We start from the raw sequence: 24569 nt of genomic DNA on the forward strand, positions 1-24569 counted from the left end.
TAGAACAGGGCCTCATCCACCCTGATTGATCTAACCTCGTTATCTCTAGCTTGCTTCTTGCTTGCTTATATATACCTGCCCCAGGAAATTTCCACCACTTGCATCTGAAGAAGTGGGTATTCACCCACGAAAGCTCATGCTGCAAAACGTCTGTTAGTCTATAAGGTGCCACAGGATTCTTTGCTGCTTCTACAGAACCAGACTAACACGGCTACCCCTCTGATACTTGACACCATGCAAGGCACTGCATTTAGCCGTATGGAGTGGAAATCTATCAACCTCATGAAGAAACTTGCACAAATACAGACAGATATCATCTTCCTTTCCAAATGCAAACGGATGGACATCATACCTAATGGACTAAAGGTAAAAAATCCACTACTATCTACATACTACACAGACCACAGTGAGAGATTATGCCATACTCTATCGAAGAAACTGAGGAACCACCTGATCAGCATCCTATACAGCAAACAGGAAAACATCAAAAAAGAGCTCTCCAACCTGGAGACTCTCATCAATAACCAAACTTCCATACAAACGGACTTCACTAAAATAAGACAGGAGATCTACATTACTCACTTCACCTCTCTACAAAGGAAAAAGGACTGTAAGCTGTCTAAACTCCTACCTGCCACATGGGGCCACAACCGTGGTACCCCTAACCCACCCAGCAATATCGTCAATCTATCCAACCACACACTCAGCCCAGAAGAAACGTCTGTCCTATCTCGGGGACTCTCTTTCTGCCCTGCCACCCCCACCAACATGATACAGTTCTGCGGTGATCTGGAAGCCTACTTTCGCTGTCTCCGACTCAAAGAATTCTTTCAGGACAACACTGAACAGCGCACGGATACACAGTTACCCTCCCACCAACAGCACAAGAAGAAGAACTCCACATGGACTCCTCCTGAGGGTCGAAATGACAGTCTGGACCTATACATTGAATGCTTCCGCCGACGTGCACAGGCAGAAATTGTGGAAAAACAACATCGCTTGCCTCACAATCTAAGTCGTGCAGAACGCAATGCCATCCACAGCCTCAGAAACCATCCTGACATTATAATCAAAGAGGCTGATAAAGGAGGTGCTGTTGTCATCATGAACAGGTCTGACTACCAAAAGGAGGCCGCCAGACAACTCTCCAATACTAAATTTTACAGGCTACTTCCCTCAGATCCCACACTAAGAAACTGCACCATCTACTCAGGACACTCCCTACACTAACACCAGAACTAATCAACATACCCTTAGAGCCCCGACCAGGGTTATTCTATCTACTACCCAAGATCCACAAACCCGGAAATCCTGGACGCCCCATCATCTCGGGCATTGGAACTCTCACTGAAGGACTGTCTGGATATGTAGACTCTCTACTCAGACCCTATGCTACCAGCACTCCCAGCTATCTCCGTGACACCACTGATTTCCTGAGGAAACTACAATGCATTGGTGACCTTCCAGAAAACACCATTCTGGCCACCATGGATGTAGAGGCTCTCTACACAAACATCCCGCATACTGATGGAATACAAGCTGTCAGGAACAGTATCCCTGATGATGCCACAGCACACCTGGTTGCTGAGCTCTGTGGCTTTATCCTCACACACAACTATTTCAAATTTGCTGACAATATATATCTCCAGATCAGTGGCACCGCTATGGGCACCCGTATGGCCCCACAATATGCCAATATTTTTATGGCCGACCTGGAACAACGCTTCCTCAGCTCCCGTCCACTCACGCCCCTTCTCTACCTACGCTACATCGATGACATCATCATCTGGACCCATGGGAAGGAGACTCTGGAAAAATTCCACCACGATTTCAACAGCTTCCACCCCTCCATCAACCTCAGCCTGGACCAATCTACACGGGAGGTCCACTTCCTAGACACCACGGTGCAAATAAGTGATGGTCACATCAACACAACCCTATACCGAAAACCTACCGACCGCTATGCCTACCTTCATGCCTCCAGCTTCCATCCCGGACACACCACAAGATCCATTGTCTACAGCCAAGCACTGAGGTACAACCGTATCTGCTCTAACCCCGCAGACAGAGACCAACACCTAGAAAATCTCCACCAAGCATTCTCAAGACTACAGTACCCACACGAGGAAATAAGGAAACAGATCAACAGAGCCAGACGTGTACCCAGAAGCCTCCTACTGGAAGACAAACCCAAGAAAGAAACCAACAGGACTCCACTGGCCATCACATACAGTCCCCAGCTAAAACCCCTCCAACGCATCATCAGGGATCTACAACCCATCCTGGACAATGATCCCACACTTTCACAAGCCTTGGGTGGCAGACCAGTTCTCGCCCACAGACAACCTGCCAACCTGAAGCATATTCTCACCAGCAACTGCACACCGCACCATAGTAACTCTAGCTCAGGAACCAATCCATGCAACAAACCTCGATGCCAACTCTGCCCACATATCTACACCAGCAACACCATCACAGGACCAAACCAGATCAGCCACAACATCACCGGTTCATTCACCTGCACTTCCACCAATGTAATATATGCCATCATATGCCAGCAATGCCCCTCTGCTATGTACATCGGCCAAACTGGACAGTCTCTAAGGAAAAAGATAAATGGACACAAATCAGACATTAGGAATGGCAATATACAAAAACCTGTAGCAGAACACTTCAACCTCCCTGGCCACACTATAGCAGATCTTAAGGTGGCCATCCTACAGCAAAAAAACTTTAGGACCAGACTTCAAAGAGAAACTGCTGAGCTCCAGTTCATCTGCAAATTTGACACCATCAGCTCAGGACTAAACAAAGACTGTGAATGGCTTGCCAATTACAGAACCAGTTTCTCCTCCCTTGGTTTTCACACCTCAACTGCTAGAACAGGGCCTCATCCACCCTGATTGATCTAACCTCGTTATCTCTAGCTTGCTTCTTGCTTGCTTATATATACCTGCCCCAGGAAATTTCCACCACTTGCATCTGAAGAAGTGGGTATTCACCCACGAAAGCTCATGCTGCAAAACGTCTGTTAGTCTATAAGGTGCCACAGGATTCTTTGCTGCTTCTACAGAACCAGACTAACACGGCTACCCCTCTGATACTCGCTTCATTAAAAGTATTTGTAAGCATTCATTTATATAAGAACTGCAAAGTCACATGGACAGGATTCACAACCTATTTCATTTATTTTACACAAACAAATATGATTTTAAGGAGCTTCTTTCTGCAAACAAAATATAAAGTTTTGCAAGTACTTGTGTGACTATGTGTTCGCAGAGACAAGGTGGGTGAGGTAATATATTTACTGAACCAACTTCTTTTGGTGAAGAGACAAGCTTTTGAGCTACACGGAGCTTTTTCCCGTCTGGAAAAGTGTCTCAGGCCTGGTCTACACTAAGGGCTTGTCCACACTTGAAGCTACCTATGCCAACAGAAGGGGTTCTCCTGTCAGTTTAGATAATCCACCTCCGCAGAAAGCAGCAAGAAGTGGGAGCTGGGTTTGCCAAACGTCTCCACTGAACAAATGCCCATTCATGTATACAAATGTTTATTTCCAGGACAATGTGGGGGACTCATATCTGAAAACCTGGCCTTAAAATTAAGAAAAATGTGTCTTTATTTTTGCCTTTTGTTCCTTGTTACTGTATAATACATACCTTGTATTCCTCCCTTGAGTGCTGGGGGGAACTATAAGGTTGTCAAAACTAGGCATACACTGAGCAACAAAAGGAGTCAGGATGGAACTATCCACAGGAAATTAAAATACACACAGAGGGAGAAAGAAATGGAGAATGTTTACATGCTTCAGAAGTAATTCTAAACAGGTGGATTGGATAGTGGGAAGAAAATTCTAGGCAGTCACCAGAAGGACAGTGCAGCAGGACATCACCACTATTTGCTATGAAAACTGTAGGGAAAATTTTGCACCTAAAGTAAGGGTGAAAAATATTGAATCTTTTTTTTAAAACCACTTTTGGAAGAAGAAGAATAAAAAACCTGCTTGTTTTTCATATCAGAAATGTACCTTGCATCACAGTGGGGTGAAAGAGAGCTTTTCCTGTTTGAACAGCAGCTCTCACATTTATAACAGGGAGGATCTAAGTGGGAACAGAGAAATCCAAATTACTCAGACGCTGAGCTATGAAAATTCAATGCAAACATTCCCTTGCAGTTATAAATTGTTTCACAAAATATGATAAAGCTGAGGCAGTGTGGCCTAGTGGCTAGAGTACTAACACTAGACATGAGGGATGTGGGTTTAAGTCTTAGCTTTGCTGCTGGGTGACCATGGGCATGTCACTCTTCCTCCCTATGTCTCTATAAAATTAGAATAATGACACAGTAATGCACTCCAGCATCTATGGATGAAAAATGCTACACAAGAACAAGATGTTATTATTAATGCTAAGAAGTTCTGAAACCTGAGCCAGTTGCTAGAGAGTGACTGCCTGAATTTTATCTTTGTCTACCATGTATGAGTGTAATTGCCTGTCTTCAAATATTGTGTTTGAATTAAAAGCCAAAGTATTAAATAACAGAGCAGGGTTAAAAGGACTCCCTCTACTTTACAATAGCCAGCAAGTGGACAGAGAAAGTGTGCAGCTCAGCTCCTAACATTGTTTTCTCTTCCCCCACCCCTCCTAATTTCACAGTCTCTCTGTAGTTGTTTCCCACTCCATTTCCCCCTATTTTTAATATTGATTTTTTTTCTTGTTCCTTTTCCCATAGTAGCCTGAAATTTGTGTTTAAGCTGAGCTTTCAAACCTGCCTTGTTGGAATGAGTTCAAATATAGGCAAAACAAATGTGCTTTCCACTTTCCTTTAAATGATTACATTCTAGGAACAAGGAATGTTACATCTAGTTACAGTTACGCTGTTTAAATCTGTATAGCAGTCGCTTGCAGAGTTTTTACCCTTGGTCGGCCTTTTTCATTAGTTTTATGGTCCAAACTACTTTTGTAAGCTAAAAGTATCACAAGTAAATCTTTTCATCACTTGCTATGTTCTTCCTTTCCACTTGAAAGGGAGGCCTATACCTACACAGAAGTCCAATTCACAGCTCTCACAGCAGTGTAGCTCACCCCAGGTGTTCTGTGCCATTAATCCTGACAACCTTTATGTGCTTCATGCCTGGCAGGGCACAGGCTACTTTTACAAACCCTGTATGAGAAGTGGCAATTGCCTGAAGTGCCTCTGGGTAGCAGCATTCCCATGAGTTGCTTACTGCCTGTTCCTTCCCAGCACAGGGCATTTATTCCTCAGGTGTTCTGTGGAATTAAAGTGATAGCACCTTCTGGGCTCCTCTGTTTTTACAAGAGAGGACTAGAGGAATGGTTTTGGGGAGGTGAGTATCCAGCTTCCCAGCCACCCTCTTTCTTCCTGCTGTAAAACAGGAACCCTGCTTCCCACCTGGTTTAAACCTCTGTCTGTGGTTTGTTTGCAGTAGATGCTTAGGTTTGCTCAAACTGATCAGCTACAGTAGCCAGTTCATCAAAAGTTTTCACTTTTTTTAATCCCATAAGCACTGTTTCACATCATCTCTACATATACTCAGGAAACGTTCCTGAGCAACAAGATCACACATTCCTTCAAAGCTTGTAACACCTTTTCCCTTTACCCATTTATCCATTAAAATCTTTCATCTGGTTTACACATGCCACATCCAAGCACCCCTCTTAAGGCTTCTAAATTTTACTCTATATTTTTCAGGTGTAATCTGAGACTGTTTTAAAACCATTTCCTTGAATTTGCCATAATCTGAAGCATCTCAAAATACATCTTATTGAATATATCCAGAGCTCTTCCAGACTAGTTTACAACCAAACTGTGCATCTTTTGGACCTCAGGAATTTCATAAAGTACACACAGCCTCTCAAAGATGATAAAATATTCAGCAATATCCCATCGCACTGTATGCAGGCCACAATCGTTCCCATTTGTGAATTTTTGGAGAGGTGGGACTCCCTGGTGTGTGGGGGTTCTGGTTCTGATTCTCTATCAAGTCCAGTTGATGTTCCTCTCTCTTTCCTTCTCTTCCATTTTCTTTGGCTTGCAGTTCCATGGCTCTTCAGTGTGCAGCTTCTTGTGCATCAATTTCCATCTGTTTTAATTCCGTAAGTCTTTTGTGTTCTTTTCCCCTCTCTTCTGCCTGCAATCTGTACAGCTCCAGCTTCTTACCAGTTTCACTTTAACTCATTTTGCTTCTTTTCTATCCCTACTTCCCTTTCCTGAAATAAGCAAACAGAAAATACAAACTGGTAACCTCTTTGACTGATCTCAAGCCACCACACTTAAAACTCACTTGAAATCACCACCAATGCAGGAACTGCAAATCTCACTCCAAACAAGCAGCTGTGTATATGATCCTGTATGACTATGCCACTGTGATGGGCTTCCCCTGGTTGCCACCTGGAACTGGGGTACCACTGAGCCCCCTGACCCACCAGCCTGACTCCCTCTAACACTGTACTGGTGTGACAAGCTACAAAGCCTCTAGCTTCCATTTTCACCAGCATTCATAGAGATAGGGACACACGCAGCTGCAGTTACAGTTGTCCAGCCCCTGCAGTGAACCAACAATAGAAAGGCTACAGCTAAGGCAACTCCCAGCTCCCCAGGCATCCACTCCCTCTGGAGTACAAACCCAATTTTATCATCTTGCACTGCACAGGGAAGTGTTCCCTGTAAGATCACAAAGTTCCCTCCTTCCCTCAATGTGGAGAGGAATATGCAACTTTTGCCTCTTGAGCTAAGATTCCCATTCACTTCGCTCCAACTCACTGGTTTAGATAAAGCAATAATAAGTTTATTAACTACAAACAATAGATTTTAAGTGATTATAAAGGTTAACAGATTAAAGCAGATTACCTAGCAAATAAACAAAAACACAAACAAAGCTTAATATACTAGATTGGATATGAATTAGCAGATTCTCACTCTATCTAAGAGATGATACAAACAGGCTGCAAATTCTTAAGGCACAGGCTGCATTTGCTTTACAGATTGGATTTCTCCATGCTTCATTCACAGGCCAGTAATCTCATTAATCTGCATCCAGTGCTTCGGCCAGTTCAGTCTTTGTTCATCAGGTGTTTCCAGAAGTCTTCCTGGGTGGGGAATGAAGAGCCCCAGATGATGTCACTCCCTGCCTTATATAGTTTAAGCATATGGTGGGAACCCTTTGTTTCAAAACTTGGTTTCCAGACCAATTTGTGGAAAAATACTTATATCCCAAGATGGAGTGCATAGACATGTGATCTGGTCACATGTCCTTGTAGAGTTATAGCAGCCATTGCTTACAGGCTCTGTGGGGCATTCTCAGGAAGGTTCACCAGGTGGGGGGATAAGCTTCTCCTAAGGTCTATTGTTTTTCTCTAATGGCCCATTGCCCTGAATAGTCCTTCCCCAGCCACTGTCTAGATTAAAAGCATCTTGTCTAGTGGGCATTACCCAGGTGTAACTACATTTGAAATACAGATACATAGTCAATATAGTCATGCATCAGACAAAGTGGGTATTCACCCATGAATTCTCATGTTCCAATACGTTTGTTAGTCTATAAGGTGCCACAGAACTCTTTGCCACTATAGTCAATATTCATAACTTCAGATACAAAAATGATATATGCATACAAATAGGCTGATCATATTCTGCAGATCATAACTTTTCCAGTGACACCTTGCATTACTTATCTTACATAAAATATATCGTAATAATATCACTATGAAGAATATGGGGTGCAGTGTCACACCAACTAACTCCTTTTCCCTCAAGAGAGTGACATTAAGCCTCTTCCTTGTAGCCTCCTCCTGCTCTTACTTATGGTCTTTACAATCCTATCTCAGCTCTTCCTGCAGCTGGACAGCATCTGCAATTAGTCTTTATCAAGCACTGGCTCCCCTCCAGATGCAGCATATTAATTGCCCGCTTCTGGCCCACATTAAACTACTCAGGGCTTGTGTGAGATGAACTCTCCCTCAAACACACAAAGACAAGACATATAAAATAAACCATATACTTGGAAATGGAAGTACAGTAACACATAAGTATCTTCATATCATTATAGCAGAGGGAAAGCAGTGAGGGCCAAATCCTTTGAAATCATTAGGAGTTAGGTGCCTAAACACCTTTGACAATCTGAGCCTGAATGGCCGTAGGAATTTGTACATCTGTGTTTCAGATGTCATCAAGAATTATTTAGTATAATTTTCCCATGTCTTAAACTCTCATTAAGCATGTCAGAGGTCTTGTATATGTTGAATATATTCAAATAGCTACAACACACGCTCTAGACTAGTTTCTTCATTGGAATCCATCTACGAGGCATGTACTTTTCCAATAAGAAAGGATGAAACTCTTAGCTGGAACATACATCTCAAAAGCTATCACATCTAATAAATATTGAAGCTCCCTGAGGTGAACAGTATCCCAAAATATTGTTCTCTCACTGTAGATCCTGGAGTATAATGTCAAACCGATTCTTCTGACAAAAACTTCCCCAGTAAGGTACAGAGTGCTGGATGCTCCTGCAGTCTGTGGATTTTACCTCTTTCATTTTCATTAAGATGCCACAAGGGTCATTTTGAGTTGTGTTGGGATCTACTATATCCTGTATAGCGCTGTTAATTGGATAGCTATAGTTCTTAGACCCCTGTTAATATAATTTAAAATTATACTCAATTATTGTAGAAGTCTTCTCATACCAAACTCGACTCCACTGACCACTATGGGCCGGATCCTGCACCACTGTCATGAATAGAAGTTTGGCATTGAGTCTGGTGGGAACAGGAGCAGGGCCTAAGCTTAGCAGGACCCTTCTGTGGGCAATGTGAGTAATGAAAGGTGACAATGTCTTCTCAGTCAAGAAAGTAAATATCATCTCCTCTATTTTCTTCAGTTGTTCCCCTCTTCGCCCAGCTCTACCCTGTTGTCTTTGGGTGGAGCATTAGCCATCAAGCTAATGTGAAAATATAGCTGTAAATATATATATTCAATGTACAGCTGGTCAAAAATGACACCCTACATTTTTGTTGAAATGTTGATGACAAAAATTAAAAAAAAAATTGGCCAGGTTTTATTGAAAAGATAGCTAACTTAAATAATAGTACATGTACCACTCTTAAACTTAACCAGGAATGTTCTTCTCCAGTACAGTTACACCATCAATAGAGATACATAATTTCTATATGCAGTGGTGGGGTGCTTGGAGGGTGAGGGGGAAACAAGGAAAGTCAAGGAATGTTCACCATAAGACGATCCTATAGTCTTATCTACAGCTTCACTTCAAATTTTTAGGGAAAAAAATCTTGTTCAAAATTCATTGGGGGGGGTGTGACTGTCACTAGAAGAAAAAATAACTCAGTAACTGAAATGAATAATTGCTTACTTTGATACAACAAAATGTATATTATAGCAGCTCAATCATCCTCATGAAGTAGAACTCCCTGGTAGCAAGTTTTTCCACTGAATGCAGGAAGAAATCTGCATTTTCCACATGTAGTCTAGTGAGGCCTTTCTTTGTTTGAAAGGATATGGGGAAAGCGCCTGATTGAAAGTCCAGTGAAGTAATTGGAAAGACTTGCATTGACTTGGGTGGGCTTTAGATCAGGCCCCAAATCCTATTTGCTTTCTTCCTGGAGTTGGTAAAGTTAGGGATTACAGTGCCTCAGTGCAGAACCTCTGTAGGAAATGAATGAATGCAGTCTATTTTTAGTTGCAGCTAAACCATCACACACTAATCTACAGTACAATGAGAAAACCAAAACAAAATTTGTCTGATCATTCAACATTTCAGAGGTATTAGGAAAAATATCAGTCACCTGTGGCCAGGAAATGCTGATATAAATAGATAGAGAATGAACAGGAGCCTCTATCAATTCCATCAGAAATAATGTTGCAAAGTGAATGAACATCAATTTGTCTTTCTTGTGACCAGCATGTAATGTTTTTCTTCATCATTTATACTGAGTCTACCATTGGGAGGTTTTGCAAATGAGATTCATTGTTGACAGGTGCTTGCTGTGGGAACACTGATTTTTCTCAGCACGTTCAGTGTAAACACTCACAGTTTTTACTGAAAAACTCGTATGTAAACTCCTGGGTGTAATAGCACAGTGGATTACAGTCCTGCTTCTTCAATCAACTCTGAGTGGACAGACCCTAACCTAAAAAGGCTGTAGTTCAATTTAGATAAGCATCCACCTTTTTGAATCCGTGTCCAAACTTCTTGTGTTTTCAATAAAGCCTAAGAAATCTATTGAGAAAAGACTTTCCTGTGAGATTCCTGCTACTTTGTGCTTCTGGTCAGGCTGGAAATGCTATTTTCACATTGCAGCTCCAGGCTGAAATTTGGAATTTAACAAAAAATAAAAATAGAATCCACTGAGGTAGTAACTAACATTTCTGGAGTCATAAAAGGCTAAGGCCAGGTTCAGTTCAAGTTAAAGTCTAAGACAAACACTTCCTCCATCCTTATACATTAGTTTCTACAGCAAGAGAAAGCTATAATCTGCTTTATGAACCATGTACCTCTGCAGTTCAGTGTCTTAAGAGAGCCAAGGCTATTACCGTAAGTGACAGGAAGACATCATTCCCGAGATGGAGGATCACTTTTAACTAAACATGCTGATTATTGAAAGGACTCAATACAACCCACAATACAAAACAGAACAAAAACTCTGACAAGATGAAAGAATACACATATTGACAACAGAAAGAAAAGTTGAGCAAAAACTACCATAGGGCATTATCTATGGCTACCCCCAAAACATCTGAAGCTCTACTATATGGAATGAGTAGTGTGATGAGTGTCCAGGAGTAAGTAGAGTTGAGGACTTCAGTGTAGCTCAGTTTCTTAATTTGTCTTCACTTTGAACAAAGATGGCAAAGACAACAGTAAAGCTTTACACAGTTAATTCCATTTGCCAAATCCCAGCTAGGCCTTTTCTATGTCTAGCACCATTTTAGTCAGAAATTCACTGTATCTGTGTGATACTTTCAAATCTCTTGCCCTAAATATTGGCCTAGAAATTCCCAGCCTACCCCTGTTCTTTCCTCCCTACATGACCTCTGTTGTTCCCAATACTGACCACAGTTTGGTCCAGGTGGAGTTAGTTTCTCTGGGTTTCTCCATACAGTGCAAAAATGTGCTCACATCCACCCAACTACTGACAGACTGGGTGAGCCTTCAACAACCACAACATGTTGTATACTCTGTTGTTTAAATCCTTTTTATGCAGCGTTTCATATCAAGTACAGTACTGATATCTCAGCAACTCTCATTTCATTATTTTCACTAGAACAGTAGGCTTCCTGGATTTCACAGAGACAGCCTTTCTTTTGTCTCTCCCAGACCAATCACTAAAGAGCAGAAAAATTGATGTAAGCAAGGTCTGAATGAGCTCTTCCCTGACATCTAGTGATAAGCTGGGGGAAAAGACTTCAGGAGTAGACCATATTTGCATAGACCCGCCTACTCTGCCTAAGTGCGCAGCTGATGGAACTGCTTTGCCAAAATGATCAATTTTGGCTGGTTTTGGGTTATAAATCACTCTAGTATTTGAATGTAGCAGTAATGAAATGTTGTCATACTTATTGTATGAGTAAAGGACAGCATAACTGTGCTTAGCATGCCCTGCTTGAGAGGGGTCACCCTAAACTGAACCTCACTTGATAAGCAGGGGGTATGGATGACAGTAGCTGGGGACACTTCTTAAGAAGATTTAGGCATGATCTGACCTGTTTGCTGATTACAATCAACTGTGAGTTCTTGTTTCTGTGGGTGATTCCTGAAGTTAATATTACTGCTGAGTTGATCTATGGAGGGTTTAGTCTTAAATCTTGTGTGCTGATAGTGTTACAATGAAAGACAACACAGAAACTGCTCTGGCAGCAAGGATCCCTACCCTCTTCTGAAATCATTAAGAGCTGGGTTAAGTGGTGGAACCTCAGAGTATGATATGGTAGAAAGACAGTAGCAGTAGAGAGCCAGATGCAGAAGGAGCAGCTGCAGATTCATTGCTCAATGGCCTCTCCCAGCAGGTGGGAGGTGAATGCCCTGTGAATGCACCTCTGAATTCTGGGTCTTTGCTAACCAAGGGCTACCACCTGTGAGTGGGGTGCAGTGGAGGGAGAGGGGAGTGGTGTGTTAAGGGTCATTTGTTGGCCAGACTTTCAGACTGCAAGGCAAGAAACTGAGGCAAAAGGACGGTGCCCAGTGTGTTGTGGAGTGGGTGGGCCTATGGTCATATGCTTTTGAATCATGACTGTGGTGTTTTCCCAAATTCATATTGGGTCACCTTTTCCCATTTAATAATTCTCTTTTGTTGTACACAGACTCAGTGCTTGGAAGTGGGCAAGTACTGCCTCTTAGAGGGGCATCGGGTGGTGGTAAATTTTCCCAGATTATTGGTTGGGGCTTCAGCTGGTTCTGTTTTGTATTGTTAAGGAGAACCCCTAGATCGGGGTAGTCAATAATTTTTTGTAACGGTCCAATTTTATTGGTCAAGGTGTAATCAAGGTCCAGACCCCCCCATCCAGTTCCCCTCCCCTAATCCCAAATTGCCTCCCCAAGCTCCCCCCCCCCCACATACACCCTGCCTGAAGAGGTAGGTGACCTTATTTCCCTAAACTGAAAATGGGATGCACGGTACTGGCCTGAGTCACCTGGCATTGCTGGACCCCTCCAAAACACTCCTCCTTGCTCCCAATTGAGCCAAGTAGCTGAGAGGAGGTGAATGTGGGGAAGGGGGGAGAGAGAAATGGGTATGGGCTGGGATCTGGGCAGCAAAGTCTCGTGTGAATGTGTGTGAGTACTATTGAACTTGGACTCAGGAGGTGAAGCTGTTAGACTATGATCCAACTAGCAGTGCAATGCCCTTTGGGGGCTGGGATAGCAAGAAAGGAAGGAAGGAGGCTCCGGGTAGCCGGAGAGACCAGGGAGTCTCCAGTTAGCAGCCCTGGTGGGATGCTGAGGTGTGGCAGAAGTGGGTGACTGGAAGCGGACTGGGGAGGGAAAGAGGCTGGTTGGGGCAGCGGAGGGGAGAGGGGGGGCTGGAGAGGGCTTGGGGAACTGGCCCCAAAGGACTGGCAGTAGAGAGGATATGAGACCAGGGTGGGGGGAGCTCCATGGCAAGGGGCATGAGGCTGTGAGGGGTGAGTTCTGGGGACTGCTCATGGACAGGGGGCATGAGGCTGGGCTCTGTGGACCACTCAGGGCGGGGGGCACAAGGATGGGGGGGTGCTCTGGGGACTACTCAGAGCACAAGCACGGCTCTGCATGGCTCCAGCCCGAGCTCAGTTTAGCTTCAGCCTGTGTGCAGAGGCGATCCATGGCTCTGTCTATTGGGGGCACAAATGAAAGGTTCTGGGGGAGTCACAATAGCCAGGTTCAATATTTAAGGCAGGGGTCATCAATGGATAGACCGTGGTCCATATCTGTACTGCTAGATGCTTTTGAGTGGACCGTGGGGGCAGAGGTGACATGTGGGTGGGGCATGCAGGGTCATGTGCTCCCCCCAGATTGCTCTGGACACCTCTAGAGAGTGTGCCCAGCAGCAAGAAGGCAGCACTCCTGTGTGTCCCTGAAACTGGGGAGGGAGGAAGTAGCAGGCTGAGCTCCTCCTCCCTCCCCATAAAGGGAGCAGATGCATGAAATGCCTGAACCTTACTCCTCTGTTCAGTGTGGAGGGCTGCATTGCTCGTGCACAAGTGGAGCCTCTGCTCACACTTGCACTGCAATTTAACAACCTTGAGTATGTTGCTGCAAACCATGCAAGGACTTTCAGACTCAAGGTCGTTGTACACACAATATCCCAAAACTCTGGACTCCATCTGCCATTTCTTCCTTCCATATCCCATTAGCAAACATTACATTTGAGATTATTTTCCATCGATTAATGAGCTGCATAAATATTCAAGCCAAACAAAATGTATACATTCCTCTTTGTGCCAAGTGCCCCTTGTGCAACACTGGGAATAACAACAGTGGAACAATGAGAGTAATTTGTAGTATTCTCAGGTCAGTGGAACACATGGTCTCTCCAAAAATACATAACTGAGGCAATTTATTCTCAACCAGCAATGAGTCAGATTCATCTTGTCCCTGGCTGAACTCTAATAGCTTTGGTGGAGGTATGCTGTGGATGAATTTGGCCTATCATTGGAAAGTTTCCTACCAACGTTAGGAATGAAGGTGTCCTGCATAAATAATGTAATTCTGCTAATTAACTAGAGCTGATTCAGTCATCTTACCATTTCTCCGGTGATTATCTCCAATGAAAATAATGTTTTGGTAAAAATCCATTGCTGGATCTCCTGGGAAATAAGATGTTACAATTAATATGCAATTCACACACTTCCACAATAACTGCACTCTTGCAATAAGGCGATACATATTGATTTGCTGCTATTTGATACAAAATCCACCTTAGCAGTTAGTAAAAATAAGTAGATTGCTGGCTAGATATAAAAGTCATGATATTTTAACAAGTTAGAGGAAAATGAGGATTTTTCAGATGTATTTTCAATGTTTTTTCACCCATATCTTAAACCATGTCTCATGACTCAATTACAGCTAGCAAAGCTATATGTATAGTGTAGCAGATGGTTCTTCATATGTGATGACCACTTGTCTAAGATAGGAGTTTTAATCAATACAGCTGCACCCTATTCAGCTGCATAATCATGTGAGAATGAAAACTAGAATTGCTCCTAGTAACATGGTTCAATGTCTTAGATAATCATTTAAGAAAACGTTTACAAGATGGTATAAACATTATACAGGCCACAGAATCTTTCTTGTGCCAGGTTGAGCATTTGTTCCTTTGCTTTTAATGTCAATTGTTATTCTCAGTGTAAGGAAATGTTTTCATTCCTATTTTCTTATGCATGTGTAGTGTGCATTGGCACTGGAATGAATGATTCTCATGTTATATTTTACCTATCTATATAGGTCCCATTGAAGTTAACAGAAAAAAAACATGTGTGAACTTCAGGGGAAGGGACCATAGCAGTCCTAGGAAACAGATGAGCAGGGGTCATATCACAGAGTGAACCAAGCTGAATTGCACCTATGAATGAATTGGCAGTCAGTGCAACTCATGGAATACAGGTGTGAGGCATCACTGAGTAGCGAGCAAAAGTTCTAGTGCTCTTCCGATGTTGCCAGAGCACTTTGTAGCAATTCAGCTTTGATGTGACACAGACCTGGAGAACTGTAATAAATCCTGCACCTGGAAGAAAAGCTTACAATGAGAGCTGGCAGGACACTTTTTGATGAAATGTTTTGTCATCGAAAACAGCCATTTTGTTGAAAGTGAAATATTTGGTGAAAACATATTGATTTCAATCAGTGTTTTGACAGGATGTTTTTTCAGGGTCAGAGTGAATTTTCTGAACCTGAGAGATAGAGGAAGAAAGACCTAACCTTTTTGATCAGATAAAGAACATTTCAACCCAATTTTGTTTCACAAAAACCTTCAAAAGGTTTTGTTTTCATTCCAATGTAGAACAAAAATGAATTTCAAAACCTCGAAAGTTGCTGTGAAATGGAATTGTTTTCAGGACAACTAGTTACAAGTGAACTGGACTAGTTACACTTCTAGCCAAGTGAAGATTTAAAAAGTGATCTTTGTTATCAGGAATCCAGAAGCAGCCTGAGAAATCAGCCAAAATGTTCCAGCTGATATGAAATTCACATACCACCATAACTCTAACTTGTCAATAAGGGAATGAATATCTATTTGCTGCAGTCTAACATGCTGGTCAGAAGAATTTTGGAACAGTCTCTACTTTAGAGAGAACCCAGGTTGTGAACCTGCATGTTGCATGATCTTATTTAATAATGATAATATTAACAACATGAGATGTCAGATAATCAGCTCAATTTGAATTATTTACTCAGATTATTAGTTAAAGATTAATACAGAAGAATACAGAAAGGAAAGCATACTTTAGCAAACCCTCTGTAACTGGTGAAGTGAAAGCTGCTTGTCCACTTCCAACATAACTCCCAAACCTGTTTTTTTATATGGGATGTGGGACAAAAAATTCCTTGGCAGGGAAGAGAAGATATTTTCCTACAATTGATCCTACTATGTGTTCTGTTTTCCATATCTCAATGTACCTAATAATTTATGGAACTTCTTTTGTGGTAAATCAGTTTACATGATTGATAAGAGAAAGGAAAGAGATTTCTAACCCAGTCTTTATTACTAAGAACATCTGTGTCAAAATGCAATTCCTAACGAGTTAAAAGCATCTTTCAGTGGGTCATTATTTCATAAATCACAGAAAATATCTGCCATAACAAATATCCCTTATCAATCACAGAATATATTTAGATTATAAGTACCCCTTATTCATGGCACAATCTTATTCATTACAACATACATCTGTGGTAACAGAAATCCTTTGTTAGCTGCCAGGGGTCCCTCTTTGGATATGTGGATACAATTTGCCACAGGTCACCAGGCTCATAGAAAGATTATACATATTCCATTACTAACTACATAAATTTCTTCATTTGGTTACCCACTATGGTTCAAACTAAGTACTTTTTTTTCTGTTTGATAGGTACAGAGCACTAGATTTTATAGATATAAAACACTTTGGTTTATACACAGAATGGATTTTGATTAACTTTTATGTAAATGAATGGTAGGGGTTTTAATATCTAACAACATGTGTCACAAACAGCTGGTGAACTCCCCCAATCAAGGGAGCTGAAATAACCTCCACCAGGTCTTCTGAAAGCTCGAACCAATCTACAAGTATTTCCTCAGATTTGCTTGAGCTCAGTGTCAGCCTGCTGGCCCTCACCCAAGCCCCAGTCTCTGACCTTAAGTAAGTCATTCAACCACATTGATCAGGTTAAATGAAATGGAGATATAAATCTGGAACTATCAGTGTAAAGACTTTCAATGTGACTGAGAACTTGCCAGAGTGGCTCTGGCATGGCTAATGCAAACGGAATTTGCCCCATGATCTTGGAGGCTTTAACAGCTGAGAGGGTAATTATTCTGCACAAGAAGCAAATCAATTTTCCCTCAGATTTATTTCATGCTCCACAAATTTGAAGACATGCATTTATTCTTCTGAGGACTGAATTCCATCAATTACATTGAAAAATCTTTATCCAGTTAAAGTGAAGTGATTCATCAGGGGTTTCATTCCCCCCCCCCTGCAGACAGATATAATAAGTTTTTGTTAGATGTCAGTCTCTGAGGTTACATTTTCCCCAGTAAGATTCTGAAGTGGAGTCTGAGGACAGCTAGCATCAGAGGACACCTCTAAGCTACTCAGTGAGCTGTTTCCGTGGCCTCTCAGTCAGTAACACACACAGTCCGTTTCCTTTCCCCCTTTAATCTTCTGTTTCTAAACAGGACAAGACATAGCACAGATATACAGCAGGAGGCGAAGCCTTTCACACAGCTTCTCTCCTCCACCCAGCTCCCCATTCACTTCCTGGTCCTCCCAACTCCATGCCCTCCCTAAGCCAATTACCTCATTAGCCCACCAGTTGCCCCCATGTGTCAGTAATCCCCGCCAGTAAAAGATTGGTTGTCTCCAACTCAGCCTGCAGTCTTCTCTCTGCTGCAGCAACCTCAGTGACCAGTGTGCTACAGTTAGCACCATGTCACAGCTAAGCTGATAAATCTGTGGGAACTCATCTCCTGGCCAGCAAGAGCTTTAAAGATGTTTTGCTGCCCCTTTTATATCCTCATCTCTCTTCTCTTTATGTTGGCATTTATGAAAAAAGAAAGCTTAGGTTGCTGAAAATCTCCTTTGTTTATTGTTGGATTTTCTTTGCTTACCTCTGGGATGGCAGAGGTGGATTGCCACTTTGATTTGGCTAGAAGGAGAAATCATTAAAACACATGAGAATTAATTAATTCCAAGGCCAGCAGGGACCATTGTACCTAGTCTGACCTCCTGTACAACACAGACTCTATAATATGCACAAAATAATTCCTAGAGCAGATCTTTGAGAAAAATGGCCAAGCTTGATTTCAAAATTGTCACTGACAGGGAATCTACCAGAACCCTTGGTAAATTGTTCTAATGGTTGATTAACACTGAGAGTAAAAATGTATACCTTTATTTCCAGTCTGAATAGGTTCAACTTCTAGCCATTGGACCATGTTATACTTGTCGCTGCTAGATTGAAGAGCTCATTATCAAATATTTACTCCCCATGTAGGTACTTGTAGACTTGCAATCGAGTCACCTCAACCTTCTCTTTGTTGAACTAAACAGATTGATGTGCTTGAGTCTGTCACTATAAGTCATGTTTTCTAAACTTGTATAGTTCTTGTGGCTCTTCTCTAAACCCTCTCCAATTTTTCAACATCTTTCTTGAATTGTAGACACCAGAACTGGACAGCGGTCGCACCAGTCCCAAATAACCTCTTTACTCCTATTCAAGATTACCCTTTGTTTGCATTCAAGGACTGCATTAGCTGCATTATTCATTACTCTGCAGCATTACTCTGGGACTTCATGTTCAGTTGATTATCTACCATGTCTTTTTCAGAGTTATGGCTTCCCAGGATAGAGTCCACCATTGTGTAAGTATGACCTATGTTCTTTTTTCCTAGACGTATATATTTACATTTCACCATATCCAAACACATTGTTTGCTTGCACCCATTTTACCAATTGGCACAGCCAAGACTGGAGAAATTGAGGAAGCAGCTGACTCCAACATTATATGAGGTGAGACCCCATTACATTTGTTTTTTTAAGAAACTGGGTCTAACTTGTTCCCTGGCACAACACCATTGACTGAATCTGAGTTACAGATAATTTGTTTCTCTGTGTGTACAGGAAAAAAGAATAATGGAATATAGTCCACCAAAACCATTTTGAACACCAAAAAAATTTGATTTAAGTTTTTGGTGAGGAGGCCTTCTGATAGAATTGCTCATCCTTCCCTGATTTTAAGTGCAACATGTCTGGTTCTTTAGTGCCCAATGACTGCTCTATAGCTTCCTTGTTTGTTACATATTTTGAGGGAAATCACCTTTCTAGTTCTGATGCTTGCACATAACCCATAGCCGTGATGTTTCACTGTGACTTTAGTGGACATTAGGGATGTGGCACTGAAGCAGGATGTGGAGGACCAGTAGTAAAGGTGATTTTACAGTTCAGACATCTTTCTTCTCTTTGCCTAAAGAATGGGGAGGGGAAACCTCAGAATGTGGCAATATTAGGTATTTGAGGCCATAATTAAAGGCACATAAATTCAACTGAGTGTTCATAAGCTTCTTCACATGATGCTGTATTACCATAGATTTCTTGAAATATTTTAGCTAAGTAAAGAACTTAAATTTGTTTGATACTGAGTCTCTTTGATGTAACATTCTCTCTTCATGCTATTTATTGAAAGATGTGATAACACCTGCCATGTTTCAGACTGTAGAGTACTGCATTTGAGTGACTGGACAGAAACTAGACATGAGTTACTCATAAGTATATTTTATAACTTGATAATTCACTGTGAGATATTAGGAATTCACTCTTTTAAAAAAAAACTATATTGCAATAGCATTCTTCAAAAATGATGATAATACCCCTATATAGCTTAGTACAGCAATGGTTTTAAAATATTATATTATATATATATTTATGTGTGTGTGTGTGTGCCTCTTCCCATTGAATTCAATGATGAAACTTTCATTCCTTTCAGTGGGAGAAAGGTCAGACCCTTTATGCTGAAGCTACCATACAAAATATTGCATTATAATACATAAGGAAATTGCCACTTTTCTTACAATAATTGAAATTTATTTTTCAAAGATCTTTTGTGCCTTAGTTATGTAGCTCAGAGGAGATAGCTTGGTCTAGTGGCTAGTGAACTGGACTGGGAGTGAGGAGACCTACATTTGGTTCCAAGCTCTGTGACCTTGGCCAAGTCTCATCATTTCGCTGATTCTCCTCCCAACCTTTTCTCTTAACACAGTAAAGTTGCTGGGGCAGAGACTGTCTATCACTATGTGTGCACAATGGGACATCTAGGTGCTACTATAATACCAATAATGAACAATAATAGTTCTGCTGACGAGCGTATTGCAGTGTAAATAATTGGTAAATTACTGCTTCTTATTTCTCTCTGATAATCTAGTCTCCATGCCGCCCTGTAGGTTTAGCAATCTCTCTATTTTGACTGTGGTTTATAATTTGATGCATTTGACTGAATTATAAATTTGGAAAACACATTGGGTAACACATGCAGATCTGGGGTACCAGTGTTGGACATTTTAAATAGGTAGGGGGAGGTAGAAATTTTTCACCTAGTACTATATTTATTTACATCTCAACCCATCCTAACAGCTTCCTTCAATTCATGTTCTGTCACTGTTTCTGTTATCTCCATGTACCACCACTGTCCAGCCATAGTTTAAATGATTCTTCCTAACAGTCTACTCTGGCTAAACAGATAAACAAACAAACTTGTGAACATAAGGTTTATAATTGCTTAAGTCAGTTTGGAAATTCATTGTTGCCTTTCAGACAGGCATCTCTGTCAGGAAATTCAAGGCCCTTAAGTGTTGCTATGGTGCTAAGTAATTACCCGGAAATGAGTGCCTGGGGTTGGAAAGAACTTTGTCTCATCAGCATTCAGCACTACCACTGCAGTGTGAACAAAATACAGCCTAGACAAGGAGAGGAAATAGAGACGAGCAATGAAAGGAAAACCAGGTTTCCTATAATGACTGGAAATGTAGATTAATCCTGTGGTGGGAAAGGGAAGAGGTTAAGGGAATTCATATTGTGGATTAAGGACTAGATTATGTCCTTTTAGGGAAAGAATTATTGCTCAGGGAGCTACACTGCTACTTTTTTGCTCCAGGGGATAGTAATTTGCTGCTGTCCTGTAAAACAGCAAATGGCATATCCACTCCCCCATGCTGGCTCAGAGCTGTGGCCTTGTGTATCACAGGGGGTGTAGTCAAATATTTTTCAATTCTCCTCTCCCATAATCCCTGTCTCTTTACTCTGGGTCAAGGAGTAAATGAACATAACGAATCTGCATCCTTACACACCCATATACCCACATCCATACCATTTTGTAACACTATCCACCCTAAAAGCCTCCTTTAAAGGAAGATGAGACTTTTGACTTGCCTGAAGCTAAAAAAACTTGAACTATTTCAGACCAAAGTTAGGGAATGAGGGGAAAAAACCTTAAGGGTCCTTGTGAGGGACATCCTACCTGTAGCTCTTTGACTTTTATATTAGGAAACTTCAGCTTGAATGTTTTAGTGATGTCCACTGGGGTGGTCTGACTGCAGGAGATAGGTGATACTTCATGTGGGCAGGTCCATAGGCAACTGCCATGGAGAGTGGGACCAGTACGGACAGAAGGCAGACTCAGAATTAAATCTCTTCACTGCATTAAATCTTCCCTGCTTTGCTTGCTGTTTTCCAGTAACCTCAATCGAGTTGCTCCTGATTAAACCTTTTGTAAGTTAGAGCAGAATTGGGTCCACTGTGGATACATGACTGTCGTCTGCTTAGAATGTTAATATTTGTGTCTATTACTAAGTTATCATATAATAAAAAATCAAGTTACAAATTTGGTGAGGTCTCACTAGTAGCCAATGGAAACATTTTAAAACTGGAACAATACAGTCAAAACACTTATAGACCAGGGACCTGTTTCAGCTGCAGTCTCTCAAGAGTGCTGTCATAAACAGATAGTTAACGGTTAATGTCTCTTTTACCTGTAAAGGGTTAACAAGCTCAGTAGACCTGGCTGACACCTGACCAGAGGACCAATAAGGGGACAAGATACTTTCAAATCTCGGTGGAGGGAAGTTTTTGTTTTATAGTTTTTGTGTTCTTTGTTTTGGGGGGTTGTTCTCTCTTGGGATTACGAGGGGCCAGACGTACATCCAGGTTCTCCACGCTTCCTGAAATACTCACTATATTGAATAGAAGAGAATATTAGAAAAGGCAGATTAGTCTTTTGATTGATTTCTGTACTTGCAAATGTGTGTTTTGCTGGAGAAATATTTTATTTTTGTTTGCTGTTACTGTGCTTAGGCGAGAAGAGGGGGGGAGTCCCTTTAGTTTTTATAAACTGTATACCCTGTAAAGTATTTTCCATCCTGATTTTACAGAGAGTTTTTACTTTTCTTTCTTTAATTAAAAGCTTTTCTTTTTAAGAACCTGAGTGATTTTTTCCCTTGTTTGAGACCCCAGGGGATTAGTCTGACTCACCAGGGACAGGTGGGGGGGGGGAGAAGAGGAGGAGGAAGGTGAATCCCTCTTTGCTTTAGATTCAAGGAGTTTGAATCAGTGTGGAGCCTCTCAAGGCAACCCAGGGAGGGGAAAGGAGGGGGGATGGTTAATTTCTCCTTATGTTAAGAACCAAGGAGTTTGGATCTGTGTTCCCCAGGGAAGGTTTTGGGGGGAACAGGAAGTGTACCAAAACACTATATTTTTGGTTGGTGGCAGCAGTACCAGATCTAAGCTAGGGTTTAAGCTTAGAAGGGTACATGCAGGTCCCACCTTTTGGACGCTAAAGTTCAAAGTGGGGAATAAACCTATGACAAGTGCAGTGGAAGAACAGAAAACTATTAATTAAAAACACTGAGTGACATCATTGTGCAATATTCATTTTTATAAAACAGGGCTGAGTCTGGCAGGTATGAAAAATAGAAAAAAGCAACCCAGTGACTGGCACAAAATTGAAACTTTCTTAACACCTAATAAATCTGTTACCTTAAATCTATGACATAATCATAAATAGTAAGACTGTATTCAGGGGCGGCTCCAGGCCCCAGCACGCCAAGCGCATGCTTGGAGCGGCATGCCGCGGGGGGCGCTCTGCTGGTCGCCGGGAGGGCGGCAGGTGGCTCCGATGGACCTCCCGCAGGCGCGCCTGCGGAGGGTCTGCTGGTCCCGCAGCTTCAGTGGCACGTCTGCGGGAGGTTCACCGGAGCCGCGGGACCGGCGACCGGCAGAGCGCCCCCCGCTGCGTGACGCCGTGCTTGGGGCGGCGAAATGGCTAGAGCCGCACCTGACTGTATTATTACAACAGGCCATATCATCCTTACTCATTCTGAATATTACCTTGCTCTGCAAGTTGTTGATTCCAATGGGATTACTCAGTGTTAGTAGTGGTAGCAGACCTTGGCCCTAAATTAATTGCAGTAGTGGAGGCCAGGCTTTATAATGTTGATAACTGATAATATTCCAGTCTCACTAACATTGAACTCCACAAAATACAGCTCTACCAAATATCATATGAGCAGTTGTTTAAAGCTATAGCAGGACAGGAAGTTAAGACTAAATACCCTTGTTCTCTGCATGAATGAAATTTGAATGTTTAGTTTAAAAAAAATCATATCCATGTCCATGCAGAAAAGTGACCAACTCTAAAAAGAACTTTGTGATGCCTAAATATAAATCAAAAGGCCCAAATTCGAAGCTAGGTAATAATTGGAGATTGGTATATCTCCTAGAACTGGAAGGGACCTTGAAAGATCATCGAGTCCAGCCCCCTGCCTTCACTAGCAGGACCAATTTTTTGCCCCAGATCCCTAAGTGGCCTCCTCAAGGATTGAACTCACAACCCTGGGTTTAGCAAGCCAATGCTCAAACCACTGAGCTATCCCTGCCCCCAAGCTCCTCTTGACACATTGATTGAAACCTGCATATTACTTTCATTGACTTGTTCTCCTGCTTGGATATTGCTGTTACTCTGCAGACTCTTCTCAGAGGATACTTTGCTTTATGATCTCTCTTTAATTTGCCTTTCCCTCTTCAAAACGCCATCATCCTCTCCTTCTCCCAGGCTGCTGCTTCTCCATAAGTTTCTTACAGGCTGAATTTTGTTGGCTGCAATCGGTAGGCAAAAATAACTACTAGCTTTCACTAGAAAAAAGCAGTTTGTCATCTCACACCTTATTCCATATTTCTGTTTATTAGTCAGGACAGGAATAACTCCCTTGGGAGCCTCAGATTAACCAAAGTGGAGGGAGAGTTACCCGGCTAAGTCTTGTCAAGAATTAAGAGTATCGCTCCAGCTCTAAGGCCTGGTACTAGAAAGTTTTAGTTAATATCCAGTGGAGACTACCGTTCAACACCTCGTTCAGTGGCCCTGTGGGTCAAGCTAACATAATCCACAAGTGTTTTCTTGCACATGTAAATGTGCTTCTCTATCTAGCATATGTTTGATGGATGGTGTCTGATTCATAATCTGTGCCAGGTTAGCAGAAGCTGTGTGTGGAATTTGTCTGTAAAATCTGCAGCTTCCTTCCGATCTCCATTTCTGATGTGTTTCCAAGGTTTTAAACATTTTTTATAAAGAAGAGATATTTATCGTGGGAAAATGTGTCTAGTGTATTTTACTCCCTCAGACTTGTAAGAACTGCAACATTACTGGGCCTGGGAGGAGCCTAGTTCATTATTTGAGGCATGGTCTTTGGGGTTTGCAGAGAGGTCTAGCCCCACATAAAGCTCACTAAAATAGTCTAATCTTGAGTCCTGGTTTCCAAGGTCCATATCTGAGGAAAAAGGTTGAAAACTCCTGACCAGACATAGATGAGGGGGAAGAG

At 41.9% G+C, this 24569-nt stretch overlaps 1 long non-coding RNA gene across 1 annotated transcript in view; it reads left to right on the forward strand.

Annotated features, from left to right (window-relative positions):
* The first annotated feature begins 11721 nt into the window (after nucleotides 1-11721).
* The window catches only part of LOC123365833, a 173745-nt gene continuing 160897 nt past the window's right edge, over nucleotides 11722-24569 (forward strand). Inside the window, exon 1 of the long non-coding RNA XR_006577777.1 lies at nucleotides 11722-11762. This is a non-coding gene — a long non-coding RNA (uncharacterized LOC123365833). The remainder of the gene's footprint in view (nucleotides 11763-24569) is intronic.

This window comes from Mauremys mutica, chromosome 3 (assembly GCF_020497125.1).
Source record: "Mauremys mutica isolate MM-2020 ecotype Southern chromosome 3, ASM2049712v1, whole genome shotgun sequence".
NCBI lineage: Eukaryota > Metazoa > Chordata > Testudines > Geoemydidae > Mauremys > Mauremys mutica.